The following is an 8,659-nucleotide window of genomic DNA, read 5'->3' as shown; positions in this document are numbered from 1 at the left end:
TCGCACACAAAATAGACAACAAACGAAATTAGGACACACACACATACTGGCACTTGGCCTGCAAGGATCCAAGGCTTCCTTCCAACTGTATAATTGTTATTGCGTGGGGTGAGGGGTTAAATGACGGGGGAGGAATGGCATATAACTTACACAGAATGTGGCTTAAACTATTTGATAACATTTTATTCATACGCATATGATGGGGCCCGGTGGCAGGACCAAGTCCTGGCATTTCGGATGGCAAAACTTTTACTGTTTATCTAGGGTAAGCGTAAGCAATTCCAGTTGCAGGAAACTTTATGCCACTGGGGGAATTCGACACAAATTTGGAACTAGAATTGCAAATAAAACAAGTTTGATAGAAAAATGACTGGTCTTCTGGTCCAATTGCAACTAATTTAGATGTTGTTATTGTTTCATAGACACTAATGGATGGGAATAAATACCAAAGCCAAAAAGCAGTGTAATTTCGAAAGTGAAATCCGAAACGGCAGTTGAGGGTTAAGATTCTTCTTTCGAATCCTTTAGCTTAAGGTTTCCTCCAAAGGAATCTCTTCTCTTCTCTTAGCAGAATGTTGACTACAGAATATCATTTTCCGAAATCCCGAAATCACATTGCTAATTCCTTTCTTTCACTTTCTCCTTCAGACTTTGGCTGGAGTACTTTCGCAGGTCTCAGAGTCCTGCAGCTCTGTTCCGAATGCAGGGTGTCGCCATTCAAATTGCCAATCGATTTCGTTTGCTTTTGTGCCTGCATTTTCCGACCTCAATGTCCGATACCGTAGCCGATCTAATTCCAATTCCAGCTCAGCTGTCCTGTCTCTTTCTTTCCCTCCTAGGCCATCTCGCTTGCTCCCTATGTCCTGGCGTCCTGGGGGAGATACGCCCATTACGCTGTCTGTGTAATTTGAGTGCAAACACTTTTTTCAAGTCGAAATGTATGTGATTTGGTCTCTGTGCCGAAACTTGGTCTCGCAAAAATTTTCTTTGATTTGTATGCCTGCCTGAATCGGGCACTCCCAGCCCTCCCTCTCCGGGGGAGTCCGCTGGCTTTCTCTGCTTTCCCCTTGCAGTTTTGTGGGTCAATCGTGCCGCTTCTCTTCTTTTTTTGCGTGTGTGCGTTTCTTCACACACACACACATGCTCGCACGTCACCCTGGGAAAATGGGAAAAGAAGGAAAAAGAGGGCGCGATGGAAATGTGATTGTGACAGTGGGCGTGACGGTCAGCCACGCCTACCCACAGTTGTCATGCCAAATGCAGTGCAATCTCCTCCGTTTCCCATTTCCCTACCACAGTGGAGACTCCCATATGTGAGTTGTGGGAGATGTTTTTAGTAGAAACTTTAGTTTAGTGAATATACTTAAATTTAATCAAGACTTTAGAGAATTATTTCTTTATACTTTCCTTCAATTAAGAGTTTCTACTGTATCTCTACTTGGCCTGTTTGTGTTGCATGCAAACGTCTCGAACAATAAATTCACTTGCATTTTTCGAACTAAAAATTTGTGGCCTGACCGTCCGGCTCTCCACTCTCCTCCCCGCCTTTTTCTCAACCTTCTCTGCCCTACCCCCCACCCTGGCAAAACCCCCACCCTTCACCTCAATTCCCTAAAACGCGTCTGTCGCCTACTGCCACCGCAGGACATAGTGCATATTTGATTTTATCTGTTAACTCTTTTAGCCACAAATCTACACAACTGGCCCAATGCAGCCAGAAATGCGTTTGTTGGTTTTGGTTTTAACCCGTCCAGATGCAAGACCCCCCAGTACCCTAGTACCCTCTTTCCACAGTACTGGATCCAAGGACTGCATGTGACAGCGTCGACCTAGGCCGGCTCGCTCGTTTCCGTTCCTGTTTTCTCATCCGATGATGCCAATGTCCAGCGAACGCTTTTGGCATAAATGCATGCATCCAATCCGTACCACCATCCATATTCTATATGTATGTGCCCAGAACGAGCCACCCCAAAGCACCCGTTCTCCCCACCTCCCTCCACCCAGCGGTTGGCAATGGCAGTTGTGGCCACCCAATTTGTTTTATGACACACAGAGTGCAGCCTCTCATTGTTATACCCCAGAGAAGTGCCCAAGACCGATATGGGTCACTCTACAGGGGGGTATAACGGGTACGTGACGGGGTTTGAAATCCAGTCCTCGCAAGGGTTAGTACTGTTCGAATTGGATAAGGAATTAATGCCTCTGCATAGGTGGAGTTCATAACGAGCAGGCTGGAGTCTGGCATTTGTAATGTAAACATAAGGATATCCTTGTAAAAAATTAATAAAGGTTGGTCCCCTTGGGGGGTCAAAGACAATCAATTCAAGACATTCATGTGCGTCTCTTGAGGTTTTTTAAGATTAAAAATAAAGTTTATAGCATACTTTTAGGCTAAGCTTTTGAATGTATATAAATAGTCTTTATATATATCTTTTTCATATATTTACTCAAGTGCTGTAGCTATTTTTATTTAAACTCTCATATAAATTTCTAATCATTCAAAGCTGATAATTAATTTGCCTTATCTCTTGGTTATTTCTAGAATTAATTTCCTTTATTCTTTATTCAGTGTATTTGGCATTCGATCATTTTTCATTTCCTCTCCATTGTTGTTTTTGGCATTGGATTTTTGCATGTGCGGGTCACATGGAAATTTATTGTTTATTGTGCAATGTGCAATTCATATTTTGTCATATTTTGTGGCCCAGCTTTGGCGGCCTTTGGGTTTGATTTTGATTTGTTTTTGGTGCTTTTTTGGATCCATCCCGCATAAAATGTAGTCCATGTTCATCAGCAGTTGAGCAGAGTCCAATATGGCAGCGATTGTTTTTCGGGAATTTTCAATTTGCATAGCATGATTTGGCCAAAAGGATATAGGAAATTTCCGCTTTTGTCAAAATGCAATATTGAAATTTTTGAAACGGGGACTGAGTGGCGCTAAAAAGGCCAAAATATTGTTCAAAATTCCAAACAAACAACAGAAACAGAGAAGTGTGCACTTTAGATAATTAATTTAAATTATAAATTAAAAAATAAAAATAAAAATAAAATAAAAAAGTTAACTTCACTTGGGCTCGTCCGGGATTTGAACCCGGGACCTCCCGCACCCTAAGCGGAAATCATACCCCTAGACCAACGAGCCAGTTGAATCAACGGCGGCTAAAATGGAAATTCGAACTGGAATCGCGCTTATCAGTCTTCGAGTTACAACCACTTGAAGATTTCTTTTTTTTAGCTCTGCTGGCTCTGCATATTTTAACCGATTTCGATGGTAAACTAGTTTCGAAAGCCATAAACCTGCTCGCAACGAGCCAAATAAATTTAAAAACTGTTTTCGTTTGATTTTTATATTCATTTATATGTATACATATGCTATATATACATACAATAAAGTTGTGTATTCTGTGTGTATTTTTATACTCTGTTCCTTTTGAGTGCCTCCATAAAATATAGTTCAACTGCATCAACTTTCAGTGGCCGTCATTGTTTGATTTTCAATATCAGAGCGCTTAAAACAAAGAGTAAGCACAACAACTGGAAAAGCAGAGGAAAAAACTAAAAAATAAAAAAAAAGGTAATAAAATTGTTTTTCCCAAAGAGGGATACCCCCTTCCTTATTTTCCAGATGTTTTTCTACCAGTTGGACACTGTCCGCTTTGTGTTGTCTTTTGTTTGCAATTTTCTTGCAAATATTTTAGACAAACAGACGGGGAATGCTTTTTCCTCGAACCCGAGAAATAAAGTCAATGCAAAAGCAAAGAAAAATATAAACAAAACTGACCACTCACACACGTACTACTAGTACAAGTAGTCAGTCGTACACCCACTTGGCCCACACAATTTCACGTGCCCATCAACGATTTGTTTGCCTTTTTTTCATCTCAGTCTATCATGTTACAAATTGTTCAAGTGCACCAGGATATTGGCAGGAGGAGGGCAAGACTTTGACTTGGCCACCTTGCTTCACTCGCCTTTGTCCACATGCCAGGTCAACACTAGCCTTAAGGATAATAGTGCAGAGATAAATTTTAAAAAATGTAGAAATCCAAGGCCTAATTATTGCTTATATTAAATTTCTACAAGTTTGTGATAATATATTTTATTATTATTATTATTTTTTTTTTTTTAAACTACCATTATTTTGACCTTAAGTGTTAGTACCACCCACTACCCACCTTTCACATACTTCTGTCTTTCAAATCATTCAAGTGTATGTATGTATGCTGGGGCTTTGTTCGGTGGAAAAAGGGGGAAACAAAAGTTTTCCAAAGACAAATAAAACTGTTAAGTGAACTCTTGAATATTTGTTGCTGGCCTCGTCAAACGAAGACGCTTTCTTAGCCAAGAAGTACATGCCAATGGGGGTGGTCCTGGGCCATAAGATATGAGGGAAGAGCGGGGTAACTGCTGTCGAAGGGCTTGTAAATATCAAATTTGTAAATACATATACAAAATACGGGCATGTTTAGCATTTGCAAACAGTTGTGCGCTTCAATCGGTTGACCTTACCACCCTCACCCACCCATCACCTGCTTCCAAACGATTTTCCGCCCTTCTTACCGCCCGTCATCCATCGGAAAATGCCGGTAGTTGCGTTCAATTGAAGCCTCTCCAGGACTCATCCGCTGGGATAAGAACCTAACAGGTGGAATTTTTCAAAGAAAAGGGTTGATCCGTCGATTGCTTACAGCAGTAAGGGATGTGGAAAGGTAATAAAAGTATTCAGGGGGATATGAAATATTAAATATATGTTTCAAAATAAATATAAGGGACTCTGGTGAAGGAAGCTGATAAGCATTCTTGAAATAAATATTTTTTAAAGTCACTTTCAGAGAAACTAAGTAAAGTAATAATGTTATCTATCCTTTTAGGTTTGAAAACAGCTTTTTTTAAACAAATTGTATATCCCCTGGCTTTTCGGAATTAATTCGATTATTTATATGGGTATAAAGCCCCACTCGAATCGTTGATACCTGAACATTTCCGCCGTAGTCTATAAATTCCCCAGCATCCTTTAGGTAGAAGTACCTACCTGCCCCCGGGCATCCGTTCCCACTACGTTTGCGGAAATAAACTCTCCCTTGACCCATCTCCTTCCGCTCCGGGTCTCCTTTGTCCTTGTGCCCCTTCCCTCCCCTCCCTCTCGCCATTGCCCACTTCCCTTTCCTTCCTCTCGCTTATTCTCCTACCTCTTCCGGTTGCTATGACAATGTCCGTATTTTCCGTTGAGTCAATATATTATACATTGTCGCTTCTGTATCTTGCTCGAATTGAAAGCGGGGGAGTGGGGGCGGCCACTGGAGAAAAGAAAGAGAAAGGGGGAGGAGAAAGTGGACCGCTTAGAGCTTTGTTAGCAGTTTTTCAAGTGAACAGTTTGGCCAAAAGAGGAGAGCGGAGGCGAGGAACGTATTGCGAGGGTAAAAGTGCACAAGTAGCACAAAATGTCAATGTAAATAAATAAATTTTGAAACGTATATCTTCCGATCTTCCAAATGCACTGAAAGAAATTTAAAAAAGAAGTATTAGAGGGATATATGAAAACAAGTTATATTTCCATAGATTATTTATCAAAATTATTTAAAATATATTATTAAATTTATTTGAAATATGTATGTATTTCTTCTTAAATATATTTTTTTTTACCTTTTTCCTGTACATTACTTCCTATCTCTTTCGATATCTCTGACATAACATGCGTTGCGCTATTGTTGTTGTTTCTATTGCTATGTTTTGCATGTGTTGTCCCTGCCCCATCCCACTGACATCCCCCCATGATACAGATAGCTACACATGTTCAGGTTGGCAAGCAAACACCAGCGCACACACTGCGTATACGTAATGCCGTGCAATGGGGAGAATTGCTGCTGTTATTGTTGTTGGTTGGGTTTTTATATGTTATTGCTTGGGCTATTGGGAAAAGTCGTACATTTTGTCCGCGGGTGGGAGCTTTCTGATATCATTTCCTATGTTTTTTCATCTGTTCTTCTTTTTTTGTTTGTTTTTTTTTGTTGTTGTTTTGTTTTATTGGTTAATTTTTGGTCATGAAATATGGAGCAATTGAGGGACTGAATGTTTTGCGTAGAGGAAGTCAATTAGACTGATGGCCGACTGCCAAGGGAGTTGACGCTTAAAGTTTCAAAATTTGTATTGAATATTTTTGCCTACAATTGAATAAAGTAGAGAAAGTACAAAGTTAAAAAATAAAAATAAAAAATTAAAAAATTAAAAATAAAATATTTTAAAAAAATATTTGTTTACTAGTTACTATCATGACATTAAATTAACACATATCACTTTCTTGATATACATTAAGAAATAGTATAATTCAAACGGTATGTTGCAGATATGCATCACGGCCATATAAACGGTTAATAGAAATAATTATTTTTGTTTTATAAGTTTCTTTCATACAGTTTTAGAAGCATTGTTCATAGAGATCTTTCCAACTAGATAATCCAATGTACCTAAGCAGAGACACCAACCCATTTATAGGTACATCAATTGAATCGTAGGTATATCTTTAATACTTTCAAAATCATAAGATCTTAACTTTAAATAATATAAGGAAAATTTAAGAAACTTTACCTTTAAAGATTACCTTTATTGATTATTAATCAATATATTCTTTGTTTTTAAAAGAAACCACATATTGTTTTCCATTATATCACAAAGCACCTAAAAGTATGCTTTATTATTTCTAATGAGTCCTGGAATCAATATAACTTTCCTTTTTTTGAAGTTGTGTTATTTGTGTTTATTTATTTTATCTCTTAAGTAAGGAAATTAAAGATTACATTACAGAGCCTAAATTGTGCTAAAAAGATAAGAGTAGAACAGGCCATAAGAGTAGTCATTTATGGTACTTCTACTTTTGTATGAAAACTTGTTAGTCTTTTCCCTTGGCTGTTGGTTAATAATTTATAATTTCTTGACCATTTAATTCAAAATTGTTGTCTGCATCGATTATCATCAATGCAAATTCCTCACCACACCCCTCCCCGTTTAAACATCTGCAATCGATCGATGATCGAGCATATTTTTTTCCATTTTGTATAATTCTCCTACGGCCTTGTCGGCGCAAACCACTTGTTATGGGCTACCGTTTTGCCGGCAAGTATTTACTTATCAGCCATTTGCAGCTGCCCGGAGTCGGCTCGTTAACGACCGACACACGCAGCAGAAATCATCAAATGTTTTTCTCAAAATTGATGCTATCATAGTGAAATGATAATTATCAAAAGACAAATGGTGCGCCGTTCTCCTTTCCATCTCAGCGGTAGTTCCGAGGCAGGATGGATAGAAAAACTTGGACTTGGACTTCAGGGCCCACATGGGGAAAAAAATGTATGCCTATCACTGTAAAGAAAATTATCAAGGAGAAACATAAAAAAAAAATATCTTATATATTTAATATATTATCTATCAAACTATCTTGATAAGTATTTTTAAAATTAATTTTAGGAATTTTTATAACACATCATCATACTTATATTTTTAATGAAATTTTCTCTTGGTGCATAATCGAGTCAGGTACCCAGAGCACGGGCTTGCTGGAGAGGAATCCATCAACATGTGTACATATTTCAAATCCAATTTATGTACTTGCATAGCCGAAACGCAATTACTTCGCAGTTAACGCCCAGTCTCGGTAAGAGTCTTCTCGTCTCCACAGTCTTCAGTCTCCACAACTGCAGTCACAGTCTTCGTTTGCGTCAGTTGCGTTGGAAATCTTCACTCGCCTCAAGTCCGAGCATAAAAATCAGCGCCCATGCAACAGCCAACAGCCAACAGGCAACATCCAAAGAAACAACAACAAACTGGCCGTGAGTGCCGCCGGTTTGTGTTACCAACTCGTTGGCTTGTAAGCGATCCTGCGCCTATAAATTGCAACCAATACAGCAGAAGCCGCATCAGCCAGACCCGCGGCTGCTTGTTATACACCTGATATGTTGATGGGGTATATTGATTATATATATACCAGAAAAGTTGATCGTAAAGTTTTGAACTCGACAGGGGAGTACAAGGGGCGCGGCGTGCCGAGGCGAGAGTAGAAAATGTACATTTGAGGGATTCCACATGGGCAGTGTAAATTAAAGTGAAAGACCAGACCAGATGCTGGTGGCACTGGCTAACGCGATAATTGGCTGGGCTCGAGTTTGATGGTTCCGGCCATGATATGAGGAGTCCTTTCTTTCAGGTGTCTTAAAGGTGAGCTGCCTCTCGAGCGATAAACATGAAAGGTGTTGGAATTCTTCACGGTCCTTCCTAGAGAAATAAAAACAGAGGTCTCAAAGGTTGAATTAATTTATTGGTTTATTCTTAACAATGGAGCTGATCTTTAAATTAGTATGATATGATGGCCTTCTATCTTAAAACCTTTAAAAAGTACCTTTGGATTTTTAATAATTTATTTTATAATGAAATCAGAGTAGATTTTTAATCCAAATTTGTAAAAATGAAACAATTAAGAGCTTAAACATTTCTTTAAAAATGTAAATCATTATAATTGGAAAACAAAGGAAGCCAACTTCGAGGGCATTAAATATTCGCCAGTCTGTGCCTCATTTGTTGGCTGCGTTGCATGCATATGTTGTTGCTCCATCTCTCTCGCTCATGATGGCCCTGTCTCTTTCTGCTTTCTGCCGACCAAGACTTGCAG

General features: G+C 39.0%; 1 non-coding gene across 1 annotated transcript; it reads right to left on the bottom strand.

The window, feature by feature from the left end:
- Positions 1 to 3,070: 3,070 nt before the first annotated feature.
- TRNAP-AGG (transfer RNA proline (anticodon AGG)) lies at positions 3,071 to 3,142 on the bottom strand. Its single transcript has one exon. It is a non-coding gene; the product is annotated as a tRNA-Pro (tRNA).
- Positions 3,143 to 8,659: the final 5,517 nt, after the last annotated feature.

This window comes from Drosophila bipectinata, chromosome 3L (assembly GCF_030179905.1).
Source record: "Drosophila bipectinata strain 14024-0381.07 chromosome 3L, DbipHiC1v2, whole genome shotgun sequence".
NCBI lineage: Eukaryota > Metazoa > Arthropoda > Insecta > Diptera > Drosophilidae > Drosophila > Drosophila bipectinata.
The sequence above is the reverse complement of the archived record's forward strand: the minus strand, read 5'-3'. Positions and strand labels throughout refer to the sequence as shown.